This window comes from Choloepus didactylus, chromosome 1 (assembly GCF_015220235.1).
Source record: "Choloepus didactylus isolate mChoDid1 chromosome 1, mChoDid1.pri, whole genome shotgun sequence".
In the NCBI taxonomy this organism is placed as follows: Eukaryota; Metazoa; Chordata; class Mammalia; order Pilosa; family Megalonychidae; genus Choloepus; species Choloepus didactylus.
Genome location: NC_051307.1, coordinates 196,719,904 through 196,740,577, shown reverse-complemented (window position 1 = coordinate 196,740,577; position 20,674 = coordinate 196,719,904). Strand labels below are relative to the sequence as shown.

The 20,674-nt window shown below is 38.1% G+C and overlaps 1 protein-coding gene across 4 annotated transcripts in view; it reads right to left on the bottom strand.

Annotated features, from left to right (window-relative positions):
• The window catches only part of TOPAZ1 (testis and ovary specific PAZ domain containing 1), a 122,001-nt gene that overhangs the window by 22,198 nt on the left and 79,129 nt on the right, over positions 1-20,674 (bottom strand). The window lies entirely within an intron of this gene.

Here is a 20,674-nt window from a genome sequence, read left to right as displayed (position 1 = left end):
TTCACAACATCATTCCTTCTTACTGCCCTGTAGTATTTCATTGCGTATATATACCACATTTTATTTATCCACTCATCTGTTGAAGGACATTTGGGTTGTTTCCATATCTTGGCAATTGTGAATAATGCTGCTGTGAACACTGGCATGCAGATATCTCTTCGTATCACTGCTTTCAGATCTTCCAGTTATATACTGAGAAGTGCAATTGCTGGATTGAAGGGTAACTCTATATCTGGTTTTCTAAGGAACTGCCAGACTGTCTTCCAGAGTGGCTGAACCATTTATACAGTCCCGCCAACAATGAATAAGAGTTCCAATATCTCCACATCCTCTTCAGCATTTGTAGTTTCCTGTTTGTTTAATGGCAGCCATTCTAATTGGTGTGAGATGGTATCTCGTTGTGGTCTTAATTTGCATCTCTCTAATAGCTAGTGAAGCTGAACATTTTTTCATGTGTTTTTTGGCCATTTGTATTTTCTCTTCAGAGCACTGTCTTTTCATATCTTTTGCCCATTTTATAATTGGGCTGTCTGTACTATTGTCATTGAGTTGTAGGATTTCTTTATATATGCAAGATATCAGTCTTTTGCCAGAGAAAAAATTTTTTCCCACTGAGTTGGCTGCCTTTTCACCTTTTTGACCAATTCTTTTTTTAATATTCATTTTATTGAGATATATTCACATACAACGCAGTCATACAAAACAAATTGTACATTTGATTGTTCACAGTACCATTACATAGTTGTACATTCATCACCAAAATCAATCCCTGACACCTTCATTACCACACACACAAAAATAACAAGAACAATAATTAAAGTGAAAAAGAGCAATTGAAGTAAAAAAGAAAACTGGGTGCCTTTGTCTGTTTGTTTCCTTCCCCCATTTTTCTACTCATCCATCCATAAACTAGACAAAGGGGAGTGTGGTCCTTATGGCTTTCCCAATCCCATTGTCATTGCTCATAAGCTACATTTTTATACAATTGTCTTCAAGTTCATGGGTTCTGGGTTGTAGTTTGATAGTTTCAGGTATCTACCGCCAGCTACCCCAATTCATTAGAACCTAAAAAGGGTGGCCTATATTGTGAGTAAGAGTGCCCACCAGAGTGACCTCTCAGCTCTTTTTGGAATCTCTCTGCCACTGAAACTTATTTCACTTCCTTTCATTTCCCCCTTTTGGTCAAGAAGATGTTCTCTATCCCATGATGCTGGGTCTACATTCCTCCCTGGGAGTCATATTCCACGTTGCCAGGGAGATTCACTCCTCTGGGTGTCTGTTCCCACAAAGGGGGGAGGGCAGTGATTTCACCTTTCAAGCTGGCTTAGCTAGAGAGAGAGGGCCACATCTGAACAACAAAGAGGCATTCAGGAGGATGCTCTTAGGCACAATTATAGGTAGGCCTAGCCTCTTCTTTGCAGCAAGAGTCTTCCCAAGGGCAAGCCCTGTGGTAGAGGGCTCAACCCATCAAACTACCAGGCCCCTATGTCTGTGAGCACATTAGCAACCATCAAGGTGGGGCAGGCCAATACCCCTGCATTGACAAATTCCTTTGAGGTACAGAAACTTTTAAGTTTGAGGAGTTCCCATTTATCTATTTTTTTCTTTTGTTGCTTATGCTTTGGGTGTAAGGTCTAGGAAGTGACCACCTAATACAAGGTCTTGAAGATGTTCCCCTACATTATCTTCTAGGAGTTTTATGGTACATTTATATTGAGGTCTTTGATCCACTTTGAGTTAATTTTTGTGTAGGATGTGAGGTAGGGGTTCTCCTTCATTCTTTTGGATTTGGATATCCAACTGTTCTAGTTTGCTAATGCTGCCAGAATGCAAAACACCAGAAATGGACTGGCTTTTATAAAGGTGGTTTATTTGGTTACACAGTTAAAGTCTTAAGGCCATAAAATGTCCAAGGTAACACATCAACATTTGAGTACCTTCACCGGAAGATGGCCAATGGCATCCAGAAAACCTCTGTTAGCTGGGAAGGCACGTGGCTGGCGTCTGCTCTAAGTTCTAGTTTCAAAATGGCTTTCTCCCAGGATGCTCCTCTCTAGGCTTCAGCCTCTCTCCAAAATGTCACTCTCAGTTGCTCTTGGGGCGTCTGTCCTCTCTTAGCTTCTCTGGAGCAAAAGTCTGCTTTCAAAGGCCATCTTCAAACTGTCTCTCACCTGCATTCTTTAAAGTGAGAAAGTAAAGTGGCTGTAGCTTCTGGGGTCTCACTTTATTGAAATTCAGAATTCTCCAAATTATCAGTTTCTGGTTTCTTTGAATCCAAGAGTTGAGTTCTAAGTTTATGTCTGTCCTGTCGCATTTTACTATAAGCTGCAAGTAGAAGCCAGGCTACTTCTTCTACATTTTGCTTGGAGATCTCCTCAGCTAAATATTCTAGGTTGTCGCTTTCAAATTCTGATTTCCATCCAACATCAGGACTCAATTTCGCCAAATTCTCTGCCACGTTAAAACAAGGATTGCCTTCCTTCCAGTTTGCAACAACACATTCATCATTTCTGCTCAAGGCCTCATCAGAAGTATCTTGAGCCCATATTTCCACAAACAGTCTCTTCAAAGCAATTTAGGTCTTTTCTATCAAGCTCCTCACAATTCTTCCAGAATCTTCTCCTTATCCTTTTAAAAAGCCATTCCAACATGTTTGGTATTTTCAAACTCAGCAGCACCAGCACCCCACTTCTCTGGTATCAAGATCTTTTCTAGTTTGCTAATGCTGCCGGAATGCAAAACACCAGAGAAGGATTGGCTTTTATAAAGGGGGTTTATATGGTTACATAGCTACAGTCTTAAGGCCATAAAGTGTCCAAGGTAAGTCATCAACAATCAGGTACCTTCACTGGAGGATGGCCAATGGCATCTGGAAAAACTCTGTTAGCTGGGAAGGCACATGGCTGGCATCTGCTCCACGTTCTGGTTTCAAAATGGCTTTCTCCCAGGATGTTGCTCCCTAGGCTGTTGTTCCTCAAAAATGTCACTCTTAGCTGCTCTTGGGGTGTTTGTCCTCTCTTAGCTTCTCCAGAGCAAACATCTGCTTTCAAAGGCTGTCTCCAAAATGTCTCTGTAAGCTGAAGCTCTTCTCTCAGTTCCTGTGCATTCTTCAAAATGTCCCTCTTGGCTGTAGCAAGCTTGCACCTTCTGTCTGAGCTTATATAGTTCTCCAGTAATTTAATTCAGACCCACCCTGAATGGGCAGGGCAACACCTCCATGGAAATTATCCAACCAAAGGTCTTGCCCACAGTTGATTGAATCACATCTCCATGGAAACACCCAAAGGATTACAATCTAATCAACACTGATACGTCTGCCCATACAAGATTACATCAAAGACAATGGTGTTTTGGGGGACATAATACATTCAAACAGGTACATCAACTCTCCTAGTCCCATTTGTTGAAAAGACTGCTAGTCCCGGTTCAGTGGCTTTGGGGGCCTTATCAAAGATTAGTTGGCCATAGATCTGGGGGTCTATCTCTGAATTCTCAGTTCAATTCCATTGATCAATATGTCTATCTCGGTGCCAGTACCATGCCGTTTTGACTACTGTAGCTTTACAATAAGCTTCAAAGTCAGGGAGTGAAAGTCCTCCCAATTCGTTTTTCTTTTTTAGAGTGTTTTTTAGCAATTCGAGGCATCTTCCCTTTCCAAATGAATTTGATAACTAGCTTTTCCAAGTCTCCAAAGTAGGTTGTTGGAATTTTGATTGGGATTGCATTGAATTTGTAGCTGAGTTTGGGTAGAATTGATATCTTAATGACATTTAGCCTTCCTATCCATGAACAAGGAATATTTTTCCATCTTTTAAGGTCCCCTTCTATTTCTTTTAGTAGAGTTATGTAGTTTTCTTTGTATAGGTCTTTTACAACTTTGGTTAAGTTTATTCCTAGGTACTTGATTTTTTCAGTTGCTATTGAAAATGGTATCTTTTTCTTGAGTGTTTCTTCAGTTTGTTCATTTCTAGCATATAGAAACTACTGACTTATGTGCATTAATCTTGTATCCCGCTATTTGCTAAATTTGTTTATTAGCTCTAGTAGCTGTATCATTGATTTTTCACGGTTTTCCAGATATAAGATCCTATCATCTGCCAACAATGACAGTTTTACTTCTTCTTTTCCAATTTGGATGCCTTTTATTTCTTTGTCTTGCCGGATTGCCCTGGCTAGCATTCTAGCACAATATTGAAATCAGTGGTGACAGTGGGCATCCTTGTCTCATTCCTGATCTTAGAGGGAAGACTTTCAGTCTCTTGCCATTGAGTACTATGCTGGCTGTGGGTTTTTCTTATGTACTCTTTATCATATTGAGGAAGTTTCCTTCAATTCCTACCTTTTGAAGTGTTTTTATAAAAAAAGGATGTTGGATTTTGTCAAATGTTTTTTCAGCATCTATTGAGATGATCATTTGATTTTTCTCTTTTGATTTCTTAATGTGCTGTAATACACTGATTGATTTTCTTATGTTGAACCAACCTTGCATGCCTGAAATGAACCCCACTTGGTCATGGTGTATGATTTTTTTTAATGTGTCTTTGGATTTGATTTGCAAGTATTTTGTTGAGGATTTTTGCATCTAAATTCATTACGGAGATTGGCCTGTAGTTTTCCTTTTTTTGTAGCATCTTTGCCTGGTTTTGGTATTAGATTGATGTTAGCTTCATAATGTGTTAGGTAGTGTTCCATTTTCTTCAGTGTTCTGAAAGAGTTTAAGTAAGATTGGTGTCAGTTCTTTTTGGAAAGTTTGGTAGAATTCCCCTGTGAAGCCATCTGGCCCTGGGCATTTATTTGTGGGAAGATTTTTGATGACTGATTGGATCTCTTTGCTTGTGATGGGTTGATTGAGGTCTTCTATTTCTTCTCTGGTCAGTCTAGGTTGTTCATATGTTTCCAGGAAATTGTTTATTTCCTCTACATTATCCAGTTTGTTGGCATACAGTTGTTCATAGTATCCTCATAATTTTTTAAATTTCTTTGGGATCCATAGTAATGTCACCTTTCTCATTCATTATTTTATGTGGGTCTTCTCTCTTTTTTATTTTGTCAGTCTAGCTAGGGGTTTGTCAATCCTGTTGATATTCTCAAAGAACCAACTTTTGGTGTTATTTATTCTATTTTCTTTGTTCTCTATGCCATTTATTTCTGCTTTAATCCTTGTTATTTCTTTTCTTTTACTTGGTTTAGGATTAGTTTGGTGTTCATTTTCTAGCTTCTTCAGTTGTTCCTTTAGTTCTTTGATTTTAGCTCTTTCTTCCTTTTTGATGTATGCATTTAGTGCTATAAATTTCCCCCTCAGTACCACTTTTGCTGCACACCATAGGTTTTGATATGTTGTGTTCTCATTTTCATTCATCTCTATGTATTTAGCAATTTCTCTTGCTATTTCTTCTTTAACCCACTGATTGTTTAGGAGTGTGTTGTTTAACCTCCAAGTATTTGTGTATTTTCTAAGTCTCTGATGGTTATTGACTTCTAATTGTATTCCATTGTGGTCAGAGAATGTGCTTTGAATAATTTCAATCTTTTTAAATTTATTGAGCCTTGTTTTATGTCCCAGCATATGATCTATTCTGGAGAAAGTTCTGTGAGCACTAGAGAAGAATGTGTATCCTGGTGATTTGGGATGTAATGTTCTATATATGTCTGTTAAATCAAATTAATTTATCAGATTGTTTAGGTTTTCAATTTCCTTATAGGTCTTCTGTCTGGTTGATCTATCTATAGGAGAGAGTGATGTGTTGAAGTCTCCCACAATTATTGTGGAAACATCCATTGCTTCCTTTAGTTTTGCCAGTGTTCGTCTCATGTATTTTAAGGCACCTCAAACTTAAAATACTTTTATGAGAAGTTTTATGAGAACTGCATTCCCAAGAATAAAGGCCACTCTACTAATGTACTTAAGACTAGTTTTATAAAGATAATAGTTCTTCCTGTATTAATCCTCATGTTTTTCTCTGTAGTACAGTCTGGCAATATTTGCCATTTGTATAAAATTCTCACAGGAAAAGGCAAGCAAATTTTCTGAAATAGCCACTTTTTATCCACTTGCCTTCCAACATTTGCATATTCAGTCATTACTTATGCAAGATTTTGAGTGTAGCCACTGGGAATACAAAGACTATTAAGACAGTCTGCACTAAAGGAATTTCCTAGTCAGTGAGACCATCAAACAAATAACTCTCTTTCCATGGTGAATACTATGGTGGGGGAACACCTACATATATCTGTTCTCCTCTTAATGTATACATTTAATATAATCCCACTAAATTTCTTTCAGAACTGTATTAAAGCCTGATTTAAAAATTCCAAAATTCACTTAAATGAATAAACACTGAGAATAGCAAACAATAATCTGGTAATGAAGAGGAGTGAGGGTGGTCTTGCCTAAACAGATGGATATCATCATATATTCTAAAGCTACATTAAAGAGTATGGTGCTAGCACAGAAAGGGAGCACTCAGAGAGAAGACAAGTACAGAAAAATTCCAAAGCAGATCCAAGATTCTAATATATGATAGAAGTAGCACTTCAAATAAATTAATAAAGAATGAACTATTCAATAAATATTGGGACATTTTGGGGAAATAAATAAAATCAAATTGCCACCTCACATCAAAGTTTAAAACTAATAATGAATAAAAAAACTTGAAGAACATATGGGTGAAGGCATAATTTGGGAGGGCTAAGGAGTGCCTAAAGCAAGATTTAAAAAGTAGTTTATATGAAATAGAAAAATGTCAACTGGGCAAAAGAAGAAAACAAAAAAGCAAAAATCATCATGAAATTAAAGGAAGATGAAAAGCTGAGGAAAAATATCTGTAAATTTCCAATAGATCAAGGACTAATATCTTTAATGAGTAAAAATATTACAACATAAAGGGGGCATTATTATACAGTATGAAATTTCTTAAGCTTGATATGTACATCATGATGGCACCTGAACTGATTTTACATTATATTTTTAACATGTTACATTATATTTTTAAGAGATGTTTATTTAATTGTAAATTATAAAAGTTATTTAAAAAATAAAGATTATGTTAAATATAAAAATCATCTTAAACCTGATTTCACAGATGTTATTGCTTAGGATGAAGCCAAGTAGGTTGATTTACATTCACAATGTTTTCTTTTTTTAACATAAAACTCACCATAAAAACATCAAGCAAAACAGAAAAGTACAAAGAATAAATTAATAAATAATCCAAAATCTCATCACTGAAAATGACCAGTGCTAACATTTGGTGAAAAGTATTTGGGAAAGTGGTGTTAATGAACTAAATAATAGCTATGTCTAGGTAAGTACATATAAGTGAAACTGTGGCATTCAAACAGAGGCTGAAGGTAGCCTGGCCTAACAAAATTTATGTTGAGGATATCCAACCACTGATGGAAAATGAAGATAATAGATTTTTCTTAAATATTAAATTTGCTTATATATTTATATTAGTACTGTAGTCACAGACACTGGTCTACATGTTTGAGGTAAACTTTATGCTAAATTTCCTGGTATGAAAAAATTAACACTTTACGAAAAGAACAATACATACTACACACATTTTCAAGAACTTCAGTCACTGCTTCCCTAGGAAGGTGCAAAGATACTTAAATGGAGAAAATTAACAGTGTCAATGAAGAGTTCGAATGGTAATCGGGTTCAAATAATTCTTCCACCCACTCATTCATTCATTCATTTATGCATTCACTTACTCAACTCGACTAACATTTACTGAAAACTTACTCTGTTTAAGGTACTGCCACAAGTGAAATACTTTTAATTAACTTAAAAAATTAAAAATAAAAATGGTAACCTTAATAGTAGTGGTTGATAAACTGGGGTAGTGACTTGAGGCGCTGTGGTTTACGGACATAGGTGAGGTGTGAGAAGTCACCACTTGAAAGTACTGTAGGGCAGTGGTTCACAAAGTGAGGTCTCTAGAATAGTTGCATCAGCAACATATGAGAACCTGTTAGAAATGTGAATTCGCAGACCCTAACCCAGATTTACTGAATCAGAAATTCTGGGGGTGGGTCAACAATTTACAATCTAACAAGTCCTCCAGGGAATTCTGATGGTAGCTCAAGTTTCAAAGCTGACTATCTTAGAGTTATAGAAACAAGATCAGTACCACCATTTTGCCCAGGTGGCAGACCAGCTTAGATCTGGTCATTGTAGTTGCACTTCTGCTCCAGCTGCAATTTTATAAAGTCCATCTAAAGGAAATGACTAGAGAATAAATAGTTTCAGTGTATTGGTCAAAAATATGGGCTTTGCAGTCAGACAGATCTTGCAGATTTTGCAGTCCTCATCTTGGGATACCATAACTGTTCTAGTTTGCTAATGCTGCTAGAATGCAAAACACCAGAAATGGATTGGCTTTTATAAAGGGGGTTTATTTGGTTACAAAGTTACAGTCTTAAGGCCATAAAGTGTCCAAGGGAAGGCAATCAACAATCAGGTACCTTCACTGGAGGATGGCCAATGGTGTCCGGAAAACCTCTGTTAGCTGGGAAGACATGTGGCTGGTCTCTGCTCCAGAGTTCTGGTTTCAAAATGGCTTTCTCCCAGGATGTTCCTCCCTAGGCTGCAGTTCCTCAAAAATGTACTCTTAGTTGCTCTTGGGGTGTTTGTCCTCTCTTAGCTTCTCCAGAGCAAGAGTCTACTTTCAACGGCCGTCTTCAAACTCTCTCTCATTTGCAGCTACTCTCTCAGCTTCTGTGCATTCTTCAAAGAGTCTCTCTTGGCTGTAGCAAGCTTGCTCCTTCTGTCTGAGCTTATATAACGCTCTAATAAACTAATCAAGGCCCATAATGAATGGGTGGGGCCAAACCTCCACGGTCCATGGAAACTATCCAATCAGAGTCATCACCCACAATTGGGTGGGTCGCATCTCCATGGAAACACTCAAAGAATTACAATCTAATTAACACTGATATGTCTGCCCACACAAGATCACATCAAAGATAATGGCGTTTTGGGGGACATAGTACATTCAAACTGGCACAATAACCTATTGTGTTGATTAAATGAGATGACACAAGTAATGCAGTTAGCACAATGCTTGGGATATAGCAAATACTCATTATTAAATCAATAATGAAAAGAAAAACTAAATCAGAAAATACACCAAGGACATAAATAGGTAATTCACAAAAGAATAAGTACAAATAAAAAATTTAATTTTTCTATTAAGTATTTAAATAGAAAGTAAAGAACCGAGTATCACTTCTCTCCTATCAAACTAGCAGAGATAAAAAAATTAGCAATACTCAGTAATGGCAACGGTGTTTCATAGATGCATCCTTTTATACTGCTAGCTGAGAATACTGTCAATTAGTACAACCCTTCTAAAGGTGTAGAGGACTTTTATATTCTATTCAGTGACAAGGCCTGATATGGAATGCCTGAATAGCTAATTAGGGTTTGCATAACCTGGATCACAGCTGACTGATAATCACAAACAAAAAAACAAAACAAAAACCCTATAATACTGTAGCATCCAGGACTGTTTATATGCACCTGTGGTATCTAAGAGGACAATGTTTGTACAAAAAATTTAATTATTCAATAGTTCTCTGGAATTCTCTCATAAAGGACGGCTTTCAAATAAATCCAAAATAACTTATCTACTGTTGGGGATTGAATCATGTCCCCTACAAAAGACATGTTTGGTCCCAACCCCTGGTTCTGTGGGTGTGAACTCATTTGTAAACAGGACTTTTGAAAACATTATTAGTTAAGGTGTACCCGAACTGAATGAAGGTGGGCCTTATTCCAATATGGATGAAGTCCTCATAAACAAAGGGAATTTGACACAGAATGAAAAGTCAAGGGGAACAGCCAGAAGCTGGAAGTAAATGGAACCCGGAGAAGAAGAGAAGATGCCAGCATGTGCACTGCCATGTGATGGAAAAGCCAAGGAACTATGAAGATTGCTGGCCAGCCAGAAGATAATGACCCTGGGAAGAAGCAAGCCTTCTAGCCTCTGAAACTGTGAGCCAATAAATTCCTATTGTTAAGCCAACCCATTGTATAATCTGAATATCAGTAAGGGCAAATTTGGCAACATTTACCAAAAAATTTAAAATGCCATTACCCTTTACCCAGAAATAATACCAAAATTTATTCTAAGGAAATAATGAATATTTATCAGGGATGTTTAGCAGGGATCACTGTTAATAATAGAAATCTGGAAACAAGCTAATTCAATACCTTACTCACAGAGTAAGATATATAGATATGTGTGCAATTATAAGACGGAAAAACATGCAGTCCATTAAGTTATGTTTAAAAGCATATTCCTGAGAGGCGGGTCAAGACAGCAGCATAGAGAAGTGTGGAATTTTGTTAGTCCTCTAGAGCAACTAGTAAATAGTCTGGAATAACTGTTGGGGGACCTCCATGACTGTCCACATATCATACACCAGCCTGGAATGGGTGGAATGGCTGAGATTGCAGCATAAAAGCTATCAGTAAAACTGAAGAACTGGTGCCCCTCCCCCTATGGCAGGCTATGCTGCAAAATTTCGCTGTGAGAGAAAGCAAATATAGCTCAACCTAGCTCCAATTGGGGTTTTAATCAACAAATGTGTACTGCTGAATACATGCTACAAACACAGACAAACCCAAACAAGCAGCAAAGTACCCTGAGGTTGCTGCCAGTGGAGAGCAGGTGGGGCTGACAGAAAAAAATACAGAGGCTTTTGGAGATGGCTGAGCTTAGAATACTGGAAAATGGCTGTGTCCTAAGAAAAGAAGCACAGAGGATCAGGTACTATCTCTGGCTAACAGGCAAAACTGGGGGGCTGGGAACTGGCTCTGAAAAGAGGCTTTCTCTCTTTCTCCTTTTTTACTCTCTCAATCTGAGTGGCTCAGTGGAGAAAGCCTCAGGCAATTTCAGTTCTCCGTGGGCTGACCCAGGCAGGGGTAGAGTTAACAGAGTCAAAGAGTCAAAGGAGCAATTCAAGTGCAGAAGATAAGTCCCTTGGGTGTGTATCTTCCCTAAGAGGAGGGGGGCGGGGCCCAGCTCAAGTGGCTGCCCTCCCTTAAGAACTCAAACCAGAAACAACATAATCTTGGCTTCTGACACCATCGGTCTCGGGCCAGGATTGGGGCTACTGTGAATTAAAGGGACTGCACCTCTTTACACTAGTGGGGAGCAACGGGCTCACAGGTGCCACCTGCTGCGTAGATTAGGAAAAGCACAGCATCTAGAGGCCTCATGGGAAAGTCTGTCAATCTTATAGGACACACCCTCAGAAACCTGAATACTGAGTATAGCCCCCTCCTGAGACCTGAGCCTGTTCCGGTTTGGGAAAACCTGATTGTGCTAAACAAGGAAACCAGATGCCTAGACAACAGAAAACTACAAATCACACTAGGAAAAATGAAGATATGGCCCAGTCAAAGGAACAAACCTACACTTCAACTGAGATACAGGAATTGAGACAACTAATTAAAGACCTTCAAATAAATATGCTAAATCCATTCAAAACCAATTCAATGAGCTGAGGGAAGATATGGCAAAAGAGATGAAGGATATAAAGAAAACATTAGGCAAACATAAGGAAGAACTCAAAAGTTTGAAAAAACAACTGGCAGAACCTATGGAAATAAAAGGCACAACACAAGAGATGAAAAACACAGTGGAGACATACAACAGATTTCAAGAGGCAGAAGAAAACATTCAGGAACTGGAGAACACCTGAAATCCTACATACAAAAGAACAGATAGGAAAAAGAATGGAAAAATATGAGCAATGGCTCAGGGAATTGAATGACAACATGAAGCACATAATGTATGTGTCTTGGGTGTCCCATTAGGAAAAGAGAAGGGAAAAGGGGAGAAGTAATAATGGAGGAAATAATCACTGAAAATTTCCCATCTCTTATGACAGTCATAAAATTACAGATCCAAGAAGCACAGTGCACCCCAAACAGAATAGATTCAAATAGACCTACGCCAAGACACTTAATAATTAGATTAATGTCAAAGACAAAGAGAGAATCCTAAAAGCAGCAAGAGAAAAGCGATCCATCACATACAAGGGAAGCTTGATAAGACTATGTGTAGATTTCTCAGTAGAAACCAGGAAGGCAAGAAGGCAGTGGTGTGATATATTTAAGATACTGAAAGAGAAAAACCACTGTGCCAGTTTGGATGTATTATGCCCTCCAAAATGCCATTATCTTTGATGCAGTCTTGTGGGGCAGACATATTAGTGATGATTAGATTGGAATCATTTGATAGAGTGTTTCCATGGAGATGTGATTCAATCAACCATGAGTTAAACATTTGATTGGATAATTTCCATGGAGGTATTACCCTGCCAATTCAGGGTGGATGTTAATTGGATCACTGGAGTCTTATAAAGGAGTTCACAGACAGAGAAACCTCAGAGCAACTGACAGTGACATTTTGAAGAGCAGCTGCAGCAAAGAGAGGACAAAATACCCCAAGAGCAACATTTCAGAGAATGCCATTTTGAAACGCCACCCGGGAGCAAGCAGATACCAGCCACGTGCCTTCTGAGCAAACAGAGGTTTTCTGGATGCCAATGGCCATCCTTCAGTGAAGGTACCCTATTGTTGATGCCTTAAGATTGTAACTTTGTAACCAAATAAACCCCTTTATAAAAACCAATCCATTTCTGGTATTTTGCTTAATGGGGCATTAACAAACCAGCACAACAACCAACCAAGAATTTTATATCCAACAAAACTGTCCTTCAAATATGAGGGAGAGTTAAAATATTCTCTGACAAACAGACAATGAAAAAGTTTGTGAACAAGATACCTGCTCTACAGGAAATACTAAAAGGAGCATTACAGACAGATACGAAAAGACAGGAGTGAGAGGTCTGGAGCACAATTTTGGGTGATGGTAGCACAATAATGTAAGCACACTGAACAAAGATGACTGTGAGTATGGTTGAAAGAGGGAGATTAGGGGCATGTGGGACACCAGAAAGAAAGAGGGAAGGTAAAGACTGGGACTGTATAACTTAGTGAAACCTAAAGGGGTCAATGATGGTGATAAAATGTACAAATATGTTTTTACATGAGGGAGAACAAATGAATGTCAACCTTGCAAAGTGTTAAAAAGGGGGTAGTATCGGGGAAAAAATACAATCAATGCAAACTAGAGACTATAGTTAACAGCAACATTGTATTATGCTTCCTTTAATGTAACAAAGACAATACCCCAAAGCTAAATGCTTATAAGACGGGGATATAAGGGAGAGGTATGGAATTCTCGGCATTAGTGATGTTGCCTGACTTTTTTATTGTACTTTATCTTTTCTTTTGTTCCTTTTTAGCCGTCATTTTTTTTCTTTCTTTTTCTTTTGTCTTTCTACTTTTTTTTTTTTGACTCTTCCTCTTTCTTTGTGGAAGAAATGGAAATGTCTTTAAATAGATAGTGTTGGTGGTGGTGAATGCATAACTATGTGATTATACAGGAAACCATTGATTGTTTACTTAGGATGGAAAGTATGGTGCATGAATAAAATCATCTTAAAAAAACAGGTTGATGGATGAAACTTGAGGACATTATGTTGAGTGAAATAAGTAAGACACAAAAGGACAAATAATGTATGATCTCACTGATATGAACTAATTATAATATGTAAACTTATAGATATAAAATACAGGTTACCAGGATATAGAATGAGGCTAAAGAATGGGGAGTGGTTGCTTAATATGTGCAGAATGTTTAGGGTGAACTTAAATGTTTGGAAATGGATAGAGGTGATGGTAGCATGTTATTGTGAGAGTAACTAACAGTGCTGAATGGCATGTGAATGTGGTGGTAAGATGAAGTTTAGAGTCACATATGTCACCAGAAGGAGAGCTGGAGGTTGCGCTGATTTGGATGTACTATGTCCCCCCAAAACGCCATTATCTTTGATGCAGTCTTGTGTGGGCAGGAAATGTATTGGTACTGATTGGGTTGGAGACTTCTGATTGGATGTTTCTGTGGAGACGTGATCACTCAACTGGATAATTTCCATGAAGGTGTGACTCTGCTCATTCAGTGTGGGCCTTGATTAGTTCACTGGAGCACTATATAAGCTCAGACAGAAGGAGCAAGTTTGCTACAGCCAAAAGGGACACTTTGAAGAACGCAGAGGAGCTGAGAGAACAGCTGCAGATAAGAGACAGTTTGAAGATGGCCGCTGAAAACAGACTTTTGCTCCAGAGAAGCTAAGAGAGGAAAAACGCCCCAAGAGCAACTAAGAACGACATTTTTGAGGAACTGTAGCCTAGAGAGGAACATCCTGAGAGAAAGCCATTTTGAAACCAGAACTCTGGAGTAGATGCCAGCCACGTGCCTTCCCAGCTAAAAGACTGGTTTTCCGGACACCGTTGGCCATCCTCCAGTGAAGGTACCCAATTGTCAATGCATTACCTTGGACACTTAATGGCCTTAAAGACTAACTGTGTAACCAAATAAATCCCCTTTTATAAAAGCCAATCCATTTCTGGTGTTTTGTATTCTGGCAGCATTAGCAAGCCAGAAGAGGTTAAAACATGGGAATGTATAACACAGTGAATCTTGTGGTGGACAATGTCTGTGATTAACTGTATAAATATTAGAAATCTCTTTCATGAACTAGAACAAATATATGACATTGTAACTAGAAGTTAATAATAGAGGGGTATATGGGGAAAAAGGTACATATTGTAAACTATGTACTACAGTTAGTAAAATTTTAATATTCCTTCATCAACAGCAGTAACAAATGTACTATACCAATACTATGAGTCAATAACGGAGGGGGTTGTTAAAGGGTATGGGAGGATATGAGTTTTCTTTTTTATTTTTATTTCTTTTCTGGAATAAATGTTCTAAAATTGAAAAAAAATTAATTGTGGTGACAAATATACAACTATGTAATGGTACTGTGAACAACTGATAGTACACTTTAGATGACTGTAAGGTATGTGAATAATCTCAGTAAAATTGAATTTAAAAAAACAGGATATTCCTTTCCCCAGAAAGATATATTCAATATACTGTTGCCTGAAAAAAGAAAAAAAATGCAAGGTAAAGAGAGTAAAGAATTACAAGAGCCTGTATAGTAACATTAAAGTGCAGAATAATTATTTTTGGGTGACTGAATGTTAAGAGATTTTTATCGTTATCCACCTTTTCAGATTCCTCTATGATGAATATGTATTACTTATATAAAGGAATAAAAATTATTTTAAAATTCAATGGAAGTTTCTCAATAAATGACATAACTTTTTACAAAATTTATATTCTATATATTAAATATATAAATTATATTATTTTTCAGCCTCCAAACCATGATTATAAAATTATGAAGGTTTTAAGACTTTTCTTATGCTTGTTAGAAGACAAGGTGGGAATCCGTTGCTCATTTACTAGGATACAAAGTACAAGTGCCTGAAAAAGTTTTAAATGTGAAAGTAAAAAGCCAAAACAATACATTTTTTTCTCACTATAAAGTCTGTCATCACTAACCCAAAAATGTAGAAAATATTTTTGCATTTCCCGAACTTGAAGAATGTATGTAACCCCCTTAAAAAAGTTTTGTAGGTAATAAATACACATTTTTTTAAAAAAGGAAAAAATGTATTTAAAAAGTAAATCTGCCTCCTTCCCCTGTCCTCTAACCATTGAATTCTTCCTCCTAATGGCAACTATTATTATTGGTTTCTTGTCTATCTTTCCACAGATATTTTAAGGGTATATAAGCAAATATGAATGTAATAATTTTATTTTTTTTACATAAATGGTAACATAGTGTATACACTGTTCTGCACATACTTTTTTTCACTTGGCAGTAGATCCTCAAGATAAATCCAAATGATTATCTGTAGATCTGCCTCATCCTACTCTGTCATATGGCTATACTACAGTCTAATTAACCAATACTATCTTAAAGGACATTTAAGTTATCTGTAACACTGCAGATGGTAAAAAAAAGATTCGATAACTTACAGTGCATACCCTTATAAAGAGGTACAATGTTTTTAGCATAAATTCCCAGAAATGGAGTTAATAAATTAAAGGAAATATGCATTTTCAACTTTTGACAAGTATTTTGCAAAAACAGCCCTATGCTGGTTTGAAACTGTTGTGTACCCCAGAGAAGCCTATATTCTTTTAATCCAATCTTGCGGGTGCTCATCTATCGTGGGTGGGACCTTTTGATTAGGTTATTTCCACTGAGATGTGACCCAGGCCCATTTAAGTTAGGCCTTAATCTGCTTGCTGGGGTCCTCTAAGGAGCACAGGGAAAGAGAGAGCTTAGAGAGAAATGCCCCGGGAGACGCTAAGCAAGGACCCACAGAAATTCAAAGAGCCAGGACCTGGTGAGAGCCAAGGGAAGCTAAGATATGAAATACAGAATTTGCCCCAGAGAAGCAAAGAGAGGATCCACAGATCCTTAGAGAAAGAAATGCCCTGGAGACATTAAGACCTGCAGGAACCAGAGAGAAAGCCTCTGAAATCAGAAGCTGAAAGCAATGGAGTCAGGAGCAAGGACCAGCAAGGACCACGTGCCTTCCCAGCTGATAGAGATGTCCCAGATGAAGGCAGTCTTTCTTCAGAGTCCAGGTATCATCCTGTTGATATCTTAACTGGGACATTTTCATGGCTTTAGAACTGTAAATTTGTAACTTAATAAATCCCCTTTGAAAAAGCCAATCCATTTCTGGTATATTGCCTTCTGGCAACTTTAGCAAACTGAAACAAGCCCCTAGACAATGCACGTAAATACCTATTTCTCCATCATCAAAAGCATATCACTAAACTTTTATCTTTGCTATTCCAACAGGTTTAAAATGGTATTTTATAATTTTAATGTATCTTTCTCTTAGTACAAGTGATATTAAGAGTGAATAATAATCTCACTTCTTATAAATGAGATTGAGTCATTTGTATTTCCCTTCTTTGGAACTATCCATTCACAGAAGAACCCCTTTAAGGACAAAAAAAATTGGGTAATAACTTAGCATACTTCTGTGGATCCTTCTTTTGAGAAATTAAAATTTTACTTGAGAAAATGACTTTCAATTGTAATAGTCACTGCAAAAGAGAATTGTGTTTCTAACTGATAGAATTTTAAAGATAATCATCGAAATTGAAAAACCACAATTAAAAAATTTTTAAATCTCCAGAGACCACTCCTAATACTTAAGCTCCCCCCAGTCTCTAGTTTGAGAAGAAGTTTACCAGAAACTTTTCGGCAGAAATTTTCCATCACAAGGTGATCCAAGCCCATTTTCACCAATTATTTTACCCTTCCCATTTCTTGCCACATCTCTTCTTTCTCACAGAGCTTGTGAGCTCTGGCTTGCATTTTGCTCATTTCTATTTTGTATCTTGGTCACTCTTCCCCACTTAAGTAACTCCATCCACACAGACATGCTATGTTTGGTAAATTGAAGAAAACCTTTTCCAACAAGCCTTTGACCATAAAGCCCACTAACCTCTGTATTCCACAAACCCTAAGCACTTTGAATAAATATGTTATTATATATATATATGAATATGTAAGTTTGCTAGTACATATGCTTGTGTGTTAGTATATGAGTGTTAGTATAAAGATTATCTATTTGCTTTACTCATATATAGATTTCATCTTCCCACCCAAACTCTGAGATATTTGAGGTTTCTTCAAAATAAAATCTGCCTGGTGGTCCAAGTAGCCAGAGTTAGATAGAGCTCTGACCCTACTGTTCTCTCTAAACTTACTTATTTCATACCAAACTAACTTCAGTTGTTTCTGCTGGTTTAATTTAATTGAAATTTCTGCTAGATGGACTGCCTTAGTGGGGCAGGTAAGCTTTAACTGTCTTGTTTTGAAGTCAAATTTGCCCATTACATACGAACATAGAATTCACGCAGATTGCAGTCAGGATTTCCCTGTTTCAGATAGCAGCAGAAAGCCTGAGCTCTGAGGCTAGACTATATGGGTTTGAATCTGGCCTTGAATTCCTTATTTGCTATGTCATTTTGGACAAGTTGCTCAATATCTCTAACAACAGTTTCTTATTTATAAAAGGGGGATTGTAATAGTCCCAAACTCATAGGGTTTCTATAAAGACTAACTGGGAGCACAGAGACAGACTGGAAGATGGCGGCATAGAGAGGAGTGGAAGCTAAGTAGTCCCCCTGGGAACAACTACAAACAACCAGAAACAACTAGTAAATAATCCAGAATAACTGCAGGGGGACAAACGAGACCATCCACTCATCATACACCAACCTGAATTGGGAGAAATGCCCGAGAACACAGCATAGAATCTGTAAGTAAAACCTGCAGATCCAAGTCGCGAGACCCCCTCCCCCACAGCCCGAGCTGCAAAGCCTCATGGTGCCAGAGAGAAGCTCTCTCCCAGCAAGCGAATACAGCTCAGCTGAGCTCCAACTGGGGTTTTAAGTAGCAAGTGTGAACTGCTCACTACAGGTACGCAGCCCCAAAAAACAGACAGAGGCTTTGGGTGACGACTGACCTGGGAGAGCCGGAGGGTCGCCTTGGACTGGGTCTGAAGGGGACTATCTGTTTCTTTTTCGGCTCAGTGGAGAAAGCCCCAGTCATTTTCAGTTTCCAGGGCTGTGACTCTGGGAAGGGTGGAGACAGCACAAGCACAGAGCGAGACCATTGAAATGCTAATGACCTCCACCTGGGGGCTCTGTCTTCTCTAGGAGGAAAGGGGTGGGGCCCTTTCCATTCAGAACCAGACCCCAGAGCCTGGGGGAACATACCTCCTCACACCAGTCAAGAATTATAGGCTAACAGGCATCACCTGCTGGGCAGAAAAGCACAGTGACCCGAGGCATCAAAGGGTGGAGCAATTTTCTAAGACACACCCACAGGGAAACCAGATACTGAATATTTCTTCCCTCTGGGACCTGAGCCTGTTCTGGTCTGGGAAAACCTGATTTGGATAACCAAGGAAACCATGTCTAGACAGCAGAAAATTACAATCTACACTAAGAAAAACAAAGTTATAGCCCAGTCAAAGGAACAAATGTACACTTCAACTGAGATACAGGAATTTAAACAACTAATGCTAAATCAATTCAAAAAGTTTAGAGAAGATATTGCAAAAGAGATAGAGGCTGTAAAGGAAGCACTGGACATGTATATGGCAGAAATCAAAAGTTCAAAAAAACAACTAGTAGAATCAATGGAAATGAAAGGCACAACACAAGAGATGAAAGACACAATGGAAACATACAACAGCAGATCTCAAGAGGCAGAAGAAAACACTCAGGAACTGGAGAACAAAACACCTGAAAGCCTACACGCAAAGGAGCAGATGGAGAAAAGAATGAAAAAATATGAGCAACGTCTCCGAGAACTCAAGGATGAAACAAAGTACAATAATGTACGTATCACTGGTGTCCCAGAAGGAGAAGAGAAGGGAAAGGGGGCAGAAGCAATAATAGAGGAAATAATTAATGAAAACTTCCCATCTCTTATGAAAGACATAAAATTACAGATCCAAGAAGCGCAGCGTACTCCAAACAGAAGAGATATGAATAGGCCTACGCCAAGACACTTAATAATCAGATTATCAAATGTCAAAGACAAAGAGAGAATCCTGAAAGCAGCAAGAGAAAAGCGATCCATTACATACAAAGGAAGCTTCATAAGACTATGTGCGGATCTCTCAGCAGAAACCATGGAGGCAAGAAGGAAGTGGTGTGATATATTTAAGATACTGAAAGAGAAAAACCGCCAACCAAGAATCCTGTATCCAGCAAAGCTGTCCTTCAAGTGTGAGGGAGAGCTCAAAATATTTTCTGACAAACAGACAATGAGAGACTTTGTGAACAAGACACCTGCCCTACAGGAAATACTAAAGGGAGCACTACAGGGTGATAGAAGACAGGGGTGTGTGGTTTGGAACACAATTTTGGGAGATGATAGCACAACAATGTAAGTACACTGAACAAAGGTAACTATGAATACGGTTGAGAGAAGAAGGTGGGGCGCACATGAGACACCACAAGAAAGGAGGAAAGATAAAGACTGGGACTGTGTAACTTGGTGAAATCTAGAGTATTCAATGATTGTGATAAAATGTACAAATATGTTCTTTTACGAGGGAGAACAAGCAAATGTCAACTTTGCAAGGTGTTAAAAATGGGGAGGCATTGGGGGACGGATGTAATCAGCATAAACTAGAGACTGTAACTAATAGAATCACTGTATTATGCTTCCTTTAATGTAACAAAGGTGATATACCAAGGTGAATGCAGATAAGAGGGGGGGATGGGGAGGCATGTTAGACACTTGACATTGGTGGTATTGTCTGATTCTTTATCCTACTTTGATTTAAGGTTATTTTTCCTTTTGCTGCTTCCTAGCTGTCATTTGTTTTTCCTCTTTCTTTTGCCTCTCTACCTTCTTTGACTCTCCCTCCTGCCTTGTGGAAGAAATGTAGATGCTCTTATATAGATAGTGGTGAAGGTGGTGAACACATAAATGTATGACCATGCAGAAAACCATCGATTATTTACTTGGGATGGAATGTATGGTGAGTGAACAAAACCATATTAAAAAAAAATGGGTTGATGACAAAACCTCGAGAGCAATATACTGAGTGAAATAAGCCAGACACATAAGGACAATTACTGCAAGGTCTCACTGATAGGAACTAATTATAATATGTAAACTCACA